Source organism: Pocillopora verrucosa, chromosome 6, assembly GCF_036669915.1.
Source record: "Pocillopora verrucosa isolate sample1 chromosome 6, ASM3666991v2, whole genome shotgun sequence".
Lineage (NCBI taxonomy): Eukaryota > Metazoa > Cnidaria > Anthozoa > Scleractinia > Pocilloporidae > Pocillopora > Pocillopora verrucosa.
Window position 1 is genome coordinate 5,841,142 of NC_089317.1, and position 18,717 is coordinate 5,859,858.

The window sequence follows — 18,717 nt, forward strand, 5'->3', positions numbered from 1 at the left end:
AACAAATCAAGGCTATCGGTAGTTTTGGTCTAAATATCTGTTACAAGACGCTGTTCCTGGAGGTAAGATTCTATGATACTTGTAAAAATCTAAACATCCGTAGATCAGACTTTTTCGTCAAACAATCACGTGTTTCGTAGGTGCTTAATTTCAAAATTATATAATCCTTTTTGTCACCTTGTAACAATAAATTTATGGAGTGCTGTTAGCGTCATTTAGTTCACTGTTCTATTGAACAAGTTTTCTATCATCACGTTGCCGCGAATTTATGAAAATATCCAAGATCTTTAAAGAGCGTCTTTAAAATGCATTTAAAGGGCGTAGATTTCTGCTCTGTGGTTACTTAATTCAACTGGCGTTTGTAATGGTACATTGGTACGAAGCGTTATTAGACCAACCATATTTAGATTGTCAGTCCAAACTTCAGAACATAATTGAAAAGAGCCGAACATTATTCGGTCAGACGTTGAAACATAACTCAACAATGCAGCCGTATAAAATGCTAAACGCCATAAAATAAATTGCATCTTTATTTAACCCCAATAAATAATATATAGTCTTCAGTTTAATTATTATGACAATATAGATAGCAGAGTATCTTTTAGCTGGGCAAAAGAATGCCGGAAATTTCTAAGACGTACATTCAGCTGAAAATTGTACCGATCTAAACGCATTTACAATTTGCGAACATTGGCGGGATATGTCATGGTAAATGAGTCCTCGTAGCCGGTTAGGTGCTATATTCGTATGAATCAACCAACCATATCTAACCAATTTAACATAAAAAGTCACTCCATAAAAAGTAAAAGACCAGATCATTACTTTCAATGTTTACTACGTTTAGACGGAAGGAGTGTATTCGAAGTAACCAAATGGCGTAGAGCGATTTAAATTTTAAAAACGATCTGTCAGAGTAAGGGTCGTATATGTAAATTTCTGCAGGAAAGCATTCAAGCGTAAAAAAGTCACCGTCCGATTGTGACGCTTATCTGCTCCCTATGGCGTTTCAAAAGATCGTTCTGTTCTAAGGCATTTTGTAATAACGATATATTTTGTAATAACCTACGCATTTTGTAACAAAGTTTGCGGCATTTTGTATTAAATCGCGCCTTTTGAAGTATTATTGCAGCATTTTGTATCAAAGGCGAGCTACGTAATTGTCGCGGCATTTTGTAAGAATAGTCGGTCTACGCAATTTGTAACAACCGGCATGAAGCAAATTGTGGTAATATCAGTTTTGTCACAGATCACAGAAACATAAAGACAAAGAAGGAAAAGACTGTTTCATTGAATGAGTGACGAGGTATGATTAGTAGGCCTCTTTATTTAGGTATAGCCAGATAATAATGCTTTAAGATTGATGTACGTGGCGTTTGTAAACAAAGGTGTGCCTTCACTCCCACTGAAATGGGCATCTCAAGTGGCTATTGTTATCACTTCTTTGATTGGCAGATTGAGCTGAGTGAACTTAATATGATTGGCTGAATATAGTCAACTGGTTGATTACTCAGTTAGGTTACAACTCTACGGAATAATTAGTGAAAATTTAAGCATCTGATGTACCAATCACGTTTGAGAAAGTTGTAATGGTTATGATTAATGAAGTACTCTAGTTGATCTTGCAGATATACTAATTTAGATCTCATTTTTCCTTCGGGAAAATAATTTAGGATCTAGTTGAAAGGCCTTGCATGAACGTGATTGCCATTAATTGTAAAATCATTTGGCGTAGAAATGAGCTAAGAAATTGGCTCGACAACATATTTGTGATTGAAGTAAAAAGGCATTTGAATTGGGACAACTAACAGGCAAAGCTTTTATCTTTTTCAAACAGTTTGAGCAAACTTTGCTACATTGCGGTTAGAAGTTTTATTCTTTTACCTGTTGAGTGTAATACATTCTGTCTTCTTCTTATTATGTCTCCTCGCTTAATGTATCAAATTTTATATTCTTTTTTGATTTGTTTTTTTAGAAGTACTTCACTTTCTTATTATGATCTACAATCACGTTCTTGAACTAGGTTACTCAATAGTTAACGCACTATCTATTCGTGCACCGACAAGTATCGGTAAGTGCTTGTTTATTTATCTGCGGTTGTTTACACAAAAATATTTGAAATCTTTTTATTTTCCTGCTTTCGTTTCTGCAAAATCAGTAAATTCCCCAATAGAGCACCTGATTCGCTGCACATCGGATCTGGTTATATAAACAAAATGTTAGTAGAGGAACCCTAGCTTTCTATACAAGTAGGTTTTTTTTTTTCAAATAGAATGGATCGGACTTAAGCGTTAAAGTACAAGCCTCCCTTTTATTGATCACAACAATAGAAGTTCCGATAAAGAGCTGCGCCTAATTAACGGGGTCGAATAAACAATTGTAACTGAACTGAGTGGAGTGCAATTTGTATAGGTTATTACAAGGTTTCGAGTGCAATTTGGACTAAATAATCACGAGTAAATTTTTTCGATATTTGGAAAAATTTACTCGTGCGTATTTATTCCAAATTGCACTCGAAATCATGTGATTATGTAGGAATAATATGCATGAAAAAATACGAGATAATTTATTCAAACCGCTGCAAGTGACATTTTGCGTTTAGTCAAAACAACCGCGTACGATCGAAACAATAATTCTATGATGATATTTTCACATCTTTAGGGCGCAAAAAAGTTCAAAGTCCGGCTAAACAGTTAAAGGAATTGTTCAGTCTGGTTTGTTAGTTCTTTGCACTGAACCAACCCTCTTCTGCATTGAATTACCTAAAAACCGCATTTATCTTAACCAACCAGAACTGAGTAATTTTTTTCATGTATCTCATTAGGTCTGAGATCATAGGCGTGCCTTGAAATCACAAATATGCTTTTAGACCAAAATCGCACCTCACTCAGTTCTATTAACACTCTATTACATCAACTTTGTAGAAAAATGCAAATACATGTTTTTTAGTCTGTATAAAACTTTTATTGATCCAGTAGTGAGATGGTTTGTAGAAATTTGCAAAATTTATCTCGCTGCGATTTTCTGCAATTTGGTTGGTTACTCTTAACAAGCCTTTAAATCGGTTTATTTATTGTGTTTTGTTAAAGCTTTCTCATTGACTGGGAAAATGATGTAATTTAGAGCAAAAAATGGTGGGATTCGAGAATAAATCGCTCTGATGAGAGCCAATCAGACTGCAAAGATCACCAGTGATTTCAAAATGGATTTAAAAAATCTGGAAAACTAAAAAATTCTAAATCTTTTTCAGATTAATAGCATAGGGTTTGAAAATAAATCGGTTCTTCAAAATTCTGCAGCACGTTTTATTTGCTTCTTGTAATCAGGAATTATTTCATAGAACCGATTGTATACATAATGGTAATAGGACCGAGTAGAGTCCAATTCGGTCTGTAATCACAGAGTGATTAACAAAATCGGACGACCACGAAGCGGGAGTCCGATTTGTTTATCACTAGGATGATTATAGACAGAATTGGACGACAAGAAATCCTGTTACCAGTTAATCATAACCATTTCAATTTCCGAAAAATCAAATACACCTAGAACAAATATCTTCATTGGAGACAATGTCTTTAATTAAAAATTCCTCCATTTTGGAAATTGCCTGGTTTTTCATTGAATTAGTGGTTGTTGCTATGGTTATTGTGATCAATTCTGTGATTGGTGGATTTAGCTGAGTGGACCTAGTATGATTGGCTGCTTCAACTGTCCAATTACAGGTGTTTTTCAGATTACAGCCAATTGTCCGATTACAACTGTAAAGAATGATCAGTGAAAAATGAAGCACCATTAACAATTGAGGAATTTGTAATGATTATGATTATTAAGGAAATTGATTTTGTTTACACGGAAATTCTGGCGTTAGCAAGGAAGGTATCGTTTACCAAGAGAATTATGGCTCCGTAGGAAAAAGTTCAATCTGTTCTGCAATCAACAGGGACAGGAAAAGATAACTGATCACTGTATAAAAAGAAATCTTGGGTTATCTAAGGAACATTTATCGATGTTTTGTTTGTTCGCTTCTATCAGATCCAGTGTCTGAAAATATGGAAAGCCAAGAATATAAGAAACTCTCTACCGATGAAGTTGAGGAATCCAGAGAGTCGTTTTTGTCTCTTCTCTTCTTCCATCAGATGAGTGATGTTTTCAAGACGGGCAATAAGCGAAATTTATACGAGAAGGACTTTCTACCTCTTTTAGAGGAACACACTTCATTCTCAACCACTAAAAAGCTTCAAAAGAAATGGAACAGTGAAATTACAAAGAGCCAAGAAAGTGGTAGAAGACCGAAACTTTGGAGAAGCATTATAAAAACTATCACTGTTCGGGAAGTGGCTACTATTATTTTGCAGAAGCTTTAAATTTTATAAACCGTATGATTCAGCCTCTGCTTCTTGCATATCTAATCTCAGCACTGACCTCAGATGATCACCATTACACTCTTATGACGTACGGAGTTGCCATAGCAATGGGCATTAGTCCTTTGATAGGCTCCTTTGGACTCCATCATCGGGCATATTGCAGCGAACTGTTTGGAATAAAAGTCAGCAGCGCCCTTAAAGGTCTCGTTTACATCAAGGTAAGCACCTGAGAGGAGTTATTTTGTCTTCCTCTGTACAGTGAGTTTGTTTGAGTGATCAAAAGTAACAGGAATGTAAAAGAACCAGAGGTGGAAATCTGTATACCCACCGAATCATGCACGTACTTCTAGGGTATGTAATAGAATAGGCAACAACTGTACGAGACACGTAGATAAGACAGGAAAGCTGCGACAAGTAAGTGTTTAGCTAAGACGAATTACAACCTCTTACTCTGGAAAATCCAAGATGAGGACCATTCCTCGCAACTTTAACTACCAGAGAGTTTTCTACTTCTTCATAATCTGAGATTGTCATTATAATTGCTTGCTCGTAATTTCTTAATTTCAGACTCTCCTTCTCAGCAAGGATACCTTGGTGAACGTTTCAACTGGTCGGGTGATTGACCTTATATCAAACGATGTTCAGAGGATGGTAGAAGCGCCCTTTTGGTTTTTCCCTTAGCTTATGTATGGCTGGACATTTTCTTGGCTTCGTTTATCCTTGCCTTCTTTATTGGCTGGCAGGCCGTCTTGGGAGTGATTTCTTATGTGTTCTTGTGCCATATTACGCCGAGCTTTCCAGTATGAACGCCCTAATGCGCCAGCGAACCTCAGCGGAGACTGATCAGCGACTTTCCCTGATAACTGAAGTGGTTTCCGGGATCCGCACGATAAAAGCATTTGCGTGTGAGAATGGTTATCGCGAGAAAATACGGGGCAAAAGGAGGTATTGGGAATCATTGTAAAATCATCGTTAAAACTGCTTCAAACTTTATTTTCGTTCCAACGCAATCTGAATATTGATCTTAACTAAAAAGTTAAAAAAATGTGATTTTTGGGAAATTTCTCGTTTCGAAATTACAATGGGAACAGAACAGATATCACTAAGGGTTAGTTGTCAACAATGACCAACCCTCACTCGTAGATGAAACACACTGATAGCAACATTACACCCTTCCTCGGTGGCTAACCATCGAAATATCCTCTTTTCGTAATTTGTGCGGCCGAGACATTCGAAAATACTTAAAACTAACTTAGGCAGGGTTTCTTTGACCAACCGTTGAGTGTTTTTTTTTACCGATAGACATCTTCTGCAATGCTCCTCTGTCAGCTCGTTTATATAATACCGCTTTCCAATCAAAAGTTCGCGCTTTAGACCCGGTCTATATCCATTTTCCTAGCAAACGTAAACTAATTTCTATTAACAAGGAGCATCCTTACACTTTACTTACAGACAAGAGATTGGCATCATACGAAAAGAACACTACAGTGCTGTCTTGCATTGCTACTCTGGAGTACACTGCTGCCCCAATAGCGACCCTGCTGTCTGTCATCTCTCTCATGTTAACCGGTCAGCCTCTCACGCCCAGTGTGGTATTCCTGATCCTTTCTTACATTAACGTCCTCAAGCGAAGTGTCTGTATTGAATCAGCCAAGGTTTCTTGAAAACTTATGAAGCTTACGTCTCCCTCAGTAGGATAGAAGACTACCTCCTTCTTGAAAACCTGCCTTTGACTTCTTCTAACAGGTTCTCTAAGAAGAAAGGGGATGTAGAAAAAAAGCCCAGTCATTATGGGGAACCCGCAGAATAGTTTAGTGGGATTTCACAGAAAGCCATGTATGATAAAAAAAGTGATAGCCAAAATGACCGTGAAACACAGGAAAATTTGCGTGTTTCGAGTTTAACGCACAAACAAACGAAAAGGAAGGATACATTCATATTACAAGATGTGGAGTTCGACACCACGCTAAAAAGTTCACAGTGGTCACTGGAGCAGTTGGCAGCGGAAAATCTACTCTACTCTCGGCAATCGCTGGCGAGTTGTCAAACGTGAGTGGAACAATTTCTTTTGGTGGAACGTTCGCCTATGTACCCCAGAAAGCTTGGATCTTCTCTGGAAACTATTAGAGATAAACATTTTTATTCGGTCAGCCTTACGATGGAGATTAGGTACGCTAGGACAACCGAGGTTTGCGCCCTTGTAGAAGACATTGGGAGGTTTCCTAACGGTGACCAACATTTGTTGGTGAGCGAGGTGCCACTCTGAGTGGAGGTCAGCGCGCAAAGAATTAGTTTGGCGCGGGCGATTACCTAGATGTAGATTTGTATTTGTTAGATGATCCTCTAAGTGCAGTGGATTTGAAAGTTGGCAACATATCATGAAAAATTGCATCAAGGGGCTGTTAGGCAACAAAACACGATTGATAGCTGCTCACCAAGAGGAACACTTAAAAGAAGCCCGACCAAGTGATTGTGCTGTACCGAGGTAAATTACTTGGAAAGGGTAAATTTTCGGAGCTTCAAGAAAGATGTATTCTAAAATGAAAGCAAGGTACACAGTTCAACAATGATCCGAAAGAACTAAAGTCCGACAGCGGTAACATAGAGAAGAGCAAAAGGGAGAGGAAGGAATGGTGCAACTAGCCAGTAGAGGAAAGGAGATGGAGATTTCTGAGGAAGATCGCTTTAGTGGAATGTGTCATCCAAGCTGTACTGGAGCTACTTTAGAAGCGGAATTAGTACCTTATCGATCATTGCAACTATTTTTGTTTCTTGTTGCCCAAGGTAAGCCAGTTCAGCCAGTTTTGTCTTTCAAAAAAGCAAGCTTAGCGCATGTTTATTGAAGAGTGCAGCTTTGTACCTATCCTTCTTAGGGGGCAAAAAAAATGTATTGTGATAAGTAAATATTAAACTTAATTCTTAAAGAGCCATTTTGATCCCAATCGAGAATGTATTATATCAAAGCTACTCGATCTGGCTTCAAACTGTTCTCCCATTTTAAACATTATGAAAGTATATAATTACCTATTAGGGTAGTCAACTGAAATTTCGTAAGATAATAGTCTCACTATTTCTTTCCCAGGAATTCTTGTGGCTCCTAATGTCTGGCTGGCGTTTTTGGTGAAGAGACCACCAGGACAGCAGCGTTACAAGAGCACACTTATCATTATGGTTGTTTAGTTTTTGCGTCCGTCATTTTTATCCACGTAAGAGCAGTTGTGTTCTTGTTAGTGAGCTTGAAATGTACTGAAAGACTTCATGACAATATGGTGATAGCTGTCCTGCGAGCGCCAGTTCTTTTCTTTGATTCTAATCCATTGGTAGAATTCTCAACAGATTCTCCGAGGACATCGGATGCATGGATGAAATACTTCCCCAAAGGTTTCTACTCTCGATTCAGCTGTCGCTGCTACTTTTGACCACGTTTACTCTACCAATCGTCGCAAATCCCTGGCTTCTGATCGTCTTTTTACCGGTTGCTGTCCTGGTCGGTTTTATCACGAGATATTACCTAAAGACATCTAGAGACCTGAAAAGATTAGAGGTAGCATCTCGTAGTCCGGTCTTGTCTCATTTAGCGGAAACTATGAATGGTGTGGATACTATTCGAACAAGAAGCAGGCAGAGAGCGTTCGAGGATAAGTTTCACAGGTACATGTTTAATATGTTTGGTACATGTTGCAGATAAATTTCAGATATTCATGTCAGTCTTGTCGAGCAATGGAACGGGGGAACGGTGTTCCTAAGTCTCAGGATGGGGTGCCGCCTGCAGCGAGGTTTTCTTTAAAAAAAAAGAGAAATTGATAAAAATGAAATAGATAATTTTAAAAAATTTATGGACAGAAAAAAATGCATAGACTGAAAAAAAAATACCATAAAAACAAAAAGGATTGAAAACCCCGGCCGATAAATGACATCCTGCGGCGCGCAGATAAGGAAAATTCCCTTCTAAAGCATTTCAAACTATAACAAAATAAAGTGTACCTCCTTAAATTTTGATTTTTTTTTGTTTTGATTTTTTAAGCTCGCTTCCAATTTCATGTAATGTATAGTAACATGGCCAAGCTAAAGAGGGTTAGACACGAAAAAGTCGATTGGAACCAAACTTTGTATGCACTTGGGATAGGCAGATATTATTGACATTATTATTACTATTATCATTATCACTAACTTTTTTCCCAAGGCATCAAGATCTCCACAATCAGGCAAGTGTTATGTGGAAACAAGGAGCGAGATGGCTTTGTGTTCGCCGAGTCTTTTGTCGTGCCTATTAGGACCGTAGTGGCTCTCGCATCGATATTGATGTCACAGGATGCCGGTGAGTAAAAATGTAATCTTTGGACTCGCAGGAAACCAGGTGTCAAACTTGATCCACGTTCCATAATTCTCTTAAATTATAAAATTCCATATGCACTTGTATTACCAGCCTCCTTTGCAAAAGATTTTTTGAAAGGAAAAATTGATGTTACAGAAGGCATAAAATGAAGAACGATAAGAAAAACGACAAGCAGCAACAACAACAACAACAATGGATCCAGATTTATCTAGAGTGTGCCATAGCACCTCAGAATCTAATCTGTGTTCATTACCTAAGGACGCAGGCGGCTGACGTCATTGAGGACATATAGTAGTAGTTAAACTATGCCTAAATCGCATATAATTTTGATTGCTAAATGCGGTTTTTATATTCAATTCAAAACAAAATTGCAAGTAATGGTATGGAAAGAGATCCACTACTGAAATAATGGTGTTTAGGTTAAGAGCCTCTAACAAGTACAGAGGCAGGTTTCCTGATCTTGACCACCCAAGCAAGGGTTATTTGTTGTATACATAAGAAAAAAACCTTCCTGTGTGGTGAGTCGACAGACTTGGTCAGCGTTTACCATTCTTCGTAAGAACAATACCATGTAAACACCTGGTGGTTTTCTGAATCAATTAGTCATACTGATAATATTCTGGGTTGTCAGCTAATATTGGCCCGATTTCTCTTGCCCTTTAGAAACGTTCTGTAAAATAAGATGCAGCTATAAACCTTAGAGCATTTAATTGTTTCACGCCATCAGCCATTGTATAAAACCACACACCGGAAGCATCAAAAGACAAAAGCTAATCTTTTAATAGAGACGAAACTCAACTAGATCTAGATTCAAATCCAAAATACAAGATCATTTTTCTGAGGAGATTTATGTGTCGTTTCTTTTTGGCCTTTCAGCTTTTGCGGGACTATCTCTTGCTTACATCAGCCAGATTGTTGTCTTAACTGAATACTGTCAGAGAATTAGCAAATGTCGAGACTTATATGACGTCAGTCGAACAAGTGATGGCATGACACCAAGATTGATCCTGAGCCCGGATACAAACAGGAACGACTTCCACCGGCGCGATGGCCAAGCGAAGGAAATATCACATCCAAGACTTTTCACTGACTTACTATCCTGGAGGTCCTCAAGTGCTGAAGGGCACAATTCTGTCAATCAAAGGAGGGTGCAAAGATCGGAGTGGAGGGAGTACAGGAGCCGGGCATAATCATCAATGGTTGCAGGTCTTTATGGCGCAGCCTGACCCAAACGCGAACAAGTACTAGTTGATGGCATTGGATTGAAAAGATCTCAACATACAGGCGGACTCGAAGATTCCTATCCATTCTCGGCACAAGGACCCCGTCATCTTTGGTGGTCCTTTGCGTGAAAAAAATCTTGATTTCGAAGGAGCGGTGCGAAGATGCTGATCTCGTGTGGCGGGAAGTGCTTTAGAGGATGTGCAGCTGTCTCCAGAGACTTTGTAGAAGGCTCTACGATGGACAGCTGACTTATGAGGTGTTAGAACAAGGGGTTCGCAATGTAAGTGTCGGAGAGCGGCAGATGATGTTGTTTGGACCGTGTGCGCGGTGACCAAACGAAATCATAATCGTCATCTTGGACGAGGCCTAGCTTGCGAACGTGGCATCCAGATAAGAACAGACCAATTTGGAAGGTAGTACGCAAGATGCTCAAGAACTTCCAAAAGTCTCATTATAGAACATCGACCTGCACACTATCCAGGATCTGTGACAAGATTCATTTGTTTTCCATAATGGCGAGATCTCCGAATATCTGACAGTTTGGGACGAAGAGCTTAGCAAGCACCTTACATAGAGTTTCCCAATTATGGGGCCAATAGCCTCACATTTGGCGCAATTTATACACGGATATCCGTCCGCGGACATCATCTTTATCAAGAGGCGATATATTGACCTGTTCTCAACCAATGAGCTGCTAAAATTTGTTCCTTGTATGTCATCAAAGCTTTCATGGCACACTGCTTTTTCATGGTTTTAATGGGTGGATAGTTTTATTGGACAATATATGCGTTACCCCACCCTCTTTATGACGGACGGTACGCTTCATTGTGCGCGATCGATTGGTATACCTAAGAGGTATTTTGGGTAGATTTCAGATTACGGTTCCTGTTCCATGACCAAATGATTTCGAGAAATCTTGTAAAAGTCAATGAAGGGCGCGGCATCGCGAGTTTTATGACTTATCTACTTTTTTTGCCGTGCCTAAAAAATTCATTGATGATACAGATCCTCAGAGTACCTGTCAAGATTCGCTGCGCGCAGTTTTGGACCCTTTTTTCCATACATTTTCTCACCGTTAAGCAAAAATACTGTTCATTTCTGGCGGGCAGCTTAGATAGGAAACTTCAAATTTTCTCGTTATCACACAATTGGAAAGATGACAACGCTGCGTAATTTTTCAGCGAACGAATAAGTTTAAGAGAGGATGTCAGAATCCATCGCACAAACATTTGAAAAATATTTTGGTAAGTCGCCCAAAATTGCTTTCAACCTTACTTTCGTATTTTGTAAGCCAATAGGTCCTTATAATGGTGGTTGTAGTTTTTGTTGTAAGATATATTTTAGTTCTCGAGAAATATTTTTTTCGTTCGAACGCCGCAAAATATGCAAATTTACCGTGAATATTACACCGAGTTGTGTGACCGCATGTAACGAATATACTTGACATCCAGTTTCTGTCCACATAATCCTTTATGTTATCCATCTAAATTAATACTCTTTCATTACTGGAGCCAGCAAAGAAATATTATTTTTTGGTTAATATTTCTGTCCGACATACTTTTCCTATGTCGAAAGTTAACCTCAAAACAAAGACAGTTTTAACAATGACCGATATGACAGAAAGTACTGAGCTTCGAGCTTTTAAAAGACAAAAAGATGGTATGTTTAAAAAAAGTACTGTATAAAAATTCCTTGTGTAGTTGTGTTGTATATCTTGAGGAACGAAAAACTCAATAGTCCGCCAAAATTACTGCTAGGCGACATATGAAAGATACATGGTGTGCATTCTTGGCGATCTCAAGACACAATCCCATGTAAATTTTGGTATGAACTTTCTCTCACGGTGAGATTCAAAGGCAGCAGATTCACACTATGAGGCTATGTGGTTAACAATGGCCGAAGTATGAGGGCGAGGCGAAATTATGAGGGTTATGAATAAGGCTCTGAAAATTCAATATCTAAATTACACCTCGGTTGGAATATCTCAATAAAGGTAGATAAATGTTTTATCAACTCAGTTTGTGGTATTTTTAACCTTTCATAGGCGGTTTGAAGAGTCTTTTATTACGAAAGTACTTCGGCCAAACCGTAATTTTGGAAGAATGTTACAGAAATGACGGATAATATTATTTCTTGTGATAATTAAGGTTCAAATCTTAAACAACTTTTCCCACCTCTAAAGTTCTCTCACCAAAAAGCAATACTCTGGGCGTATTCACGAGATTTGCAAGAGAATGAAAACTTTCATTTTAAAATGAATCATGAACAACGTTGGTGCCTGACTTTCAATGAAAAGTACAGGTTTATTTGCTTTGAAGCGACCTGTGCGCTTATCAAATTTTTGGAGCTTGAGAGTTGGGAAGTTTTAATGATAGGGAGGGGGGAGCTTACTGCCCTTATTCGTGGCTAAGCGCTTATTACAATTTTTTCAACACTTTTAGCACCAGTAGGTAGGGTTATGTGGCAACCTAAACAATAACTGATAACCAAAAGGGTGACGATTGTACCATAGGGGATGTGAATTTAGAGTTTGTTAAACCAGTAAAGAAATTTGTAAAGAAATTATATCATACCCTGATAAATTTCAGTTTAGCTTATTCGAAGCCCGCCGGGCTTTCATTAACTCTCTCTAGGCTCTTATATTCGAGGGGAATGCTTACAAATGCTACTATTCTTGCGAAAAGCAAAATCATGATTTAGTGCAAACGTCTAAATAAAAATGCGTAATTAAAAGAAAAGAGGAAGAAGTTCGAAGAAAGCAAAAGACTAACAAATCGGTGCGACATGGGCCGGCAAACCGAAATCCCCAGCGACTTAAGCCTGATGTGATGAGATACGGAGGCCACATGAGAAAACTCCTAGGAATCAATAAAACAATCGTTTCTTGGAGGAATTTAAAAAGTGTTGAAAGTTTAATCATCTCACCCTTCTGGAAATGGTAGTTACCAACGTTTGCTTTTATTATCTTTACATAGGTGGGAAGAGTCTTCGTTTGGGAAAGAACCGAGGAAACTTTTTCTCAAACAAATTTTTTTACAGTTTCATAGGGATCGTCGTTATTATACTAATCTAAAGCTCGAACCAGAGGGTCTTTCCTCAGCAAAACGTGATAAGAAAAAAGGCGGCGGGAAAATTTAAAGTAGTCCCTCTTATGAAAGCCTTTTACTCTAGAATTTAAATTTTCACAAGGAGAACTTTTATCTTGCCAGTAACTCTGATTCAAAACGTTATGAGTATAGATGTAGATAAATCATTTCCAACAGCCGAGAGGTACCTACACATTTTTGACACCTCTCTGAAAAATACTGATTGGATGTTCCGTATAGTTGAATACAAAATAAGTCCGGTGAAGATGCGTTGGCGATCGATATTCGAAGGATTATATCGCGTATTTGCGATGGATCGAAGCATGCAAAGGTCTTGTCCACTAGAGAATACCAAAATGTTCTAGGAGAAAGTACTACAAACGGACTAAACAAGTTTGTCAGAAAGTTCACAGAGCATCCGCCATTAGTGGACAATCTTCGCTCTTTGTTGATTTCTAAAACGATTTTTCCAGCTTTGGGCTTTGTTCAGATCGCTCTTTTTGTTCTGCCATGAGATTCTCCAGAAAAGGCATTATTCCACATCCATTGTATGACTAAATCCAACGTAAGTCCTCCAGACCGCTGGATACATATCGACGTACAATGTTTCTTAAGAGGGCTGTCATGGCGCCGGAGTTCAGGAAGGGTTGGAAACTCCGATGAAGAGTGAGACCCATTTATCGTTGTTCCAAATTGATTCATAGTGTAGAATTTACGCCAACGGTGGCCATGGTTTCCTATGAAATAAGAAATTAATAGTGAGGCGATTGTTCGAAAATTCTTTGTTTGTCATTTATGGTGTCTGTCAGTCAATTGGTCAGCAAGAAAGTCAATCAGTCAGTTAATTTATCAGTTAGTTAATCAGTCTACATGCATTTCCCATGCACGCGTCATAGCAGTGTTTATTACGCATAAGGATTTTACTTCACTGTAACTGCAGCTTAAATCTATAATGAAAGCAAAGCGTCTGTTCCTAAGTGCGAAACTTGTCTGTATTCACATTGAATATTACTTAGTTATCCTGCACACTATTAGTAAACGTTTCCGACGCATAAACTTAATATACTCAAAGAGCGAACTGACATGGATTCTTGAAGCTTTTGTGAAGAGTTTCGTCATTCATGGCTATAATTTTTTACTAGAACTTGCCAAGATGAAAACGCGTATTTATATTGATTTGTTTCAGCCGACAACACACATAATCAAAGGATAATTGCCTCTAATTTAGACAGAAAACCACAAAAAAAGACTGTACTAATGAAGGCAATTAATGTACCGTTGTGGGTTTAGCATCAACAAGTCAAAAAGTTTGGCAACAAATCACAACATAAGTACCTTTTAAGCGGAGTAAAAATCTAGGTCAGTTCTTCTTCATTAGAGAGAGCGTGAACAAGTGGTTGAGTATCTGTGCTCAGTTTACGAAGTCTTGTTTATAGAGTACGTGGGCAGAACGCGTTAGCTGAAGTTCTTAACATTCTCGAGATTTTACATCGCGCCGTTCTTTTGTGTAAATTATTCTGAGAGTGAGTCAGTTCTTTGTTTCAAAAGCGCCTCTTTCAAATGTTTTCTTTTTTCTCGCAGTAGGCTTCCATTTGTGAGAGGGTACGTATGTTAACCCTGCGGGTCTTAAACGACTCGACCTCCTTGAAGAGAAACATTGGAGCCTTGATTTAAATAGGATAAGAAAGCTGGTAAATTTTGAGCTTAGCCGTTGAAGAAAGTGGGATGCTTTTGCTTTTTGTCGCATGTATTGATATTCAGGCTTTCCTGTCCCACGCTCGACAAAAAAAAGCCAACGAACAAGAAAAAAAAAAAAAAAGACGAAGAAAATATTTTTCAACTTTGACTTAGTTTTTATGGTTTGACTTCGAACAGGACTTAGACCATATAATCAGAGAAACACATAACCATCGTGTAATTATTTAGGTCTTCACCCTCCCAAATAAATCGTAGTCTGCCAAGCCAGTTATTGGGTTTTCCAGTTTTTTTTTCCGCGCTTTAGATCGTTTTCAGCCGAAACCTGCTTTCGAAACTGTGTTCTCATATGTGGCTTAAAACGTCTACACTCGATTGCAAAAACGTCGACACCTAAATAGCGTGATCCATAAATGATCAGATATATGGGCTTTATGAGAAATATTCGCACAGTTACATAATCAATAAGCTGTTCTTTTTCCATTATTCATGAAAATCTTTGTTTATGATACTTCTTTACCACGTGCAACCACCTGTGGTTCTTACGCACAGGAGTATCCAAAAAGCCTTTGTGTCCCATCGTTCATTGCTAACGCTTTTTGGGCGTTTTTTTTTTTTTTTTTTGCAATCAGGTGCATGTAATTTTTTGAAATTCGATGGACTTCTGGATATTTATACTATTTAACCTTGCTTTCTATACTCTGTGAATCCGCCTAATTGTATGATAATGAGTCAAACGACAGTGTTACTTACATGAAAGGTTTTCTTCGAACTTCACAGCTTTCCCAATTCGGAAACAAAGTCTCGTTTTGAAACCCGCTGATGTTTTGTTGTCGACCTCGCGGACTCAAGGAGTCATGCTTTTCCGGCGTCGAGGTCCTAGGTGTACCCTCCACGGGCTTTTTAGTCACTTGGCTCGATACTGACGAAGACAAGGTGTCTCCGGAAGTACTTTTCTGGGAGTGGTGACTGACGTGTTGTTTCCTTTCTGTTGAGGGCTTTTTTGTGAGCCAGGCATCTATAAATCAAACAGAAAAAGTGTAATCAGCATGTTACCTTCTGCGCTTCAGATTTAGATTTTGTGGTCTCCACGAGGCTGCTTTAAAAACAAGAAAAATCGAGGAGAACATTTCGCCTTTCCTCTTGTAGTTTCACCAGATACTGAATTGATCTAGTTCATTATTTTCAAAACTTCCCATTATTCTTCTGCGAACTCATAATTCTTCTGCAATGATTTCTAAATTCAGTCAGAAACTAGCTTTTCTTGTAAATCCGTTTATTACTGGATCTTCAAACTCTCATCCGTTTCTGTAAAGTAAGATTTTAGCCGCAATTTACAAATTACTTGAAAAATCATAACTAAAGAGCCAACAATGTAACTGTGCAGGCCAACCTTATATTAAAATTGACTTTTTTTTATCTAATATATCTTTAACCAAAGAGTTTTGGGGCAAAATCAGTACAGGGTTATCGAGAAATAATTATCAAACCTTTCTCAATTTGCATTTTAATGTACCAGTCAGGGGTATTCCCGCCCAAAACAATATTGAATTTGAACTAATCTGTCGAGGTAAATGCTCTTCAGGTATCAATATTGTCATCGATATTTCTAGTTTAGTTTGGGCTTCTCATTCAAGAACAATTATTTTTTTTTAACATATCCCGTACAGTCTAAAAAAAATTTCCCTTTCATTTTTCACCGACTTCTCTTCCACATGTTTGAGAGCAAATTTTCCAACAATAGAGAAATCTCATTTCACTCTTTTTTTTTTCAAGTAATGCAGGTGCACCTTATTGTCATTCTTTTCAACAAGTATGTTCCTGCAGCGAAGACGTCGAGATGAATTTGTCGAAATTAACATAAATATTCAAAATGAAAAAAATAAAAATAAAACCTGGAAAATCGGGAAGTTTTGGTTGAGTTTTTTTGATCTCGTAGCAGTTTGATTTGGCACATGCTTTGTTTTTGCCTTTCGCAACCAAACCATTATGAACAAATATTCCTCAGCATAAACAATTTGGACGTTTCTGGGATAATGGCTTGGGTAAACAATACAAAAAAACTACCTCCAACCAAAAATTTTGTCCAAACTGTCTGATGCATTACCAGTTATGTTGTAAATCAGATTGAAGATATTTATTATTCAAATTGTCTTCAAGCCTTTTGTTAAGGAAAATATACTAGCTTTCTTTTCTCTGTTTTTTTAATTCAAGCGAAGTGTCACAGGAAAATCAAAATAGCTACGGTTCAAATTATCGTGTTCCCTACCTTATCTGGATTTGTTTCTCTGCTCGTGTTCGTAGAGAGATGAATCTACAAGGCAACAAAAACTAAAAAATCAAATAAACTTGGTCATATCTTAAAAAACTCAGCACAAATAGGGATCTGTTCCAAGAAGATGCTGCGCGTTTGAATGACTGTCATAAAGAACTACTGTTATATTCAACCTACCATCACTGCTGAGACATATGTAATCTGTTCTTCAGGAACAGATTTTAACGGCAATCCCACTGATCTAACCCGAGGAGTTTTAGATCTTGATGTGACATACTGCGAGCGATACATGTTCAGTGGGGGAAAATTAATCGAGATTGAATTTAGATTTTGTCGGCGCACTCTTTCCTACAGCTGTTTCCGCGTGGTTTTGAGGACGTAAATTAATTCATAGAATGAATTATTAATCAACAAAAGACCCGCTGAAACAGAATTTTACGACTCAGCCTCCGATACGTACATCATAATACCCGCGATAATCGACAAATTTATAGTTTCGAAAATTTGCATGGCATATTCGGAATTTAAACGCCTTGGATATTTAAAACTTGCAAAATTAAGTGTAATTATCATATGTACATCATTTTTCTGCTAAGATAGGAATTTATTCTAATCTTTCAGTTTGGCTTACTATTTTGACTGCTCTAATCTTCTTTGTCTTTATGGTTACCAACAGGCAGCAGGATTTCGATGTCCACTGACGCGCATATTTTCGCACCAAAAGAAGGCTAATGCTTATTTATGAAAGATGCGAAAGTTGGAAATGCAAGGAAATCGTGATTTGATGTGCTAGGAAATGAGAAAAATACTCTTATAATTCAATGAGAGAAAGCAAAGGACGCAATGAAGCTTTTTTCTAATAATTCAATATCTATTTTTAAAAACATTCCGGTTCTTTTAAGGGGCCAAGGTTGTCTTTTTTCCTTCAACGTTTTTGTGACAAGTCTAAAATGTGTGTTTTTGGTCAGTATTTTGGTGTATTTCGTTATGTTATCTCTTCAGTCGGTGAGGTCCTGGAAAAGCAATACGGAAATAAAAAACAAAACGGGATTGGACGTCGCTAAGTGCTTCTATTCAGATCCTCGGTAACCTGACCATCTAGAAAATTTGGTATGGTTGACATTGGGTCATGAAAGCTTTCACTTGGCAACAATTTGCAAAAATAATAATAATGATAATAAAATTAAAAAATGGAGAAGTAATTGGAAGTTCATATCTTTTACTTTTTAGAAAACAACTAAATTAAATGGCCATGATTCGCTGAAACGATGCCACAAGTTACTTGTCACAACAGTGCATAAGAAAAAGGGCTTGCCAATAAACGGGCTTTTAATTACGTCAAGTATTTCAAAATTTGGAAAATATCTCGTCATTTTGTGATACACGCCATATTGTTTCTTTTATCTTACACATGTCAATTAATTGATGCTAATTGCGGCCTAAAGATTTCTGCGGTTCAGAACAGCTTGCCGGGAAAGACATGGCCAGGCGAAAGTTTTGAGTGTATCAACTCGTGGTAGGCATGCCATCAAGAAAGAAAGAGATTTAAATGATTATTAGAGGAAGAAAGAAAAAACAAGAAAAAAAGAACGACTTCGATGGGCTATTGTCGACGGCTTGCCCAATACGCGTGATTTTTCAATTTTTCGGCATGGATAACACGTTTGAAAACAAAAAGTTAATAAAATCGTCATCAAGGCCTTAACTTTTGTGTCGCAAAATGCCAGAAATTGAAGTAAA

General features: G+C 37.8%; 1 pseudogene; it reads left to right on the forward strand.

The window, feature by feature from the left end:
• On the forward strand, positions 1 to 10,495 carry LOC131786126 (ATP-binding cassette sub-family C member 4-like; annotated as a pseudogene).
• The last annotated feature ends 8,222 nt before the right edge of the window (positions 10,496 to 18,717 follow it).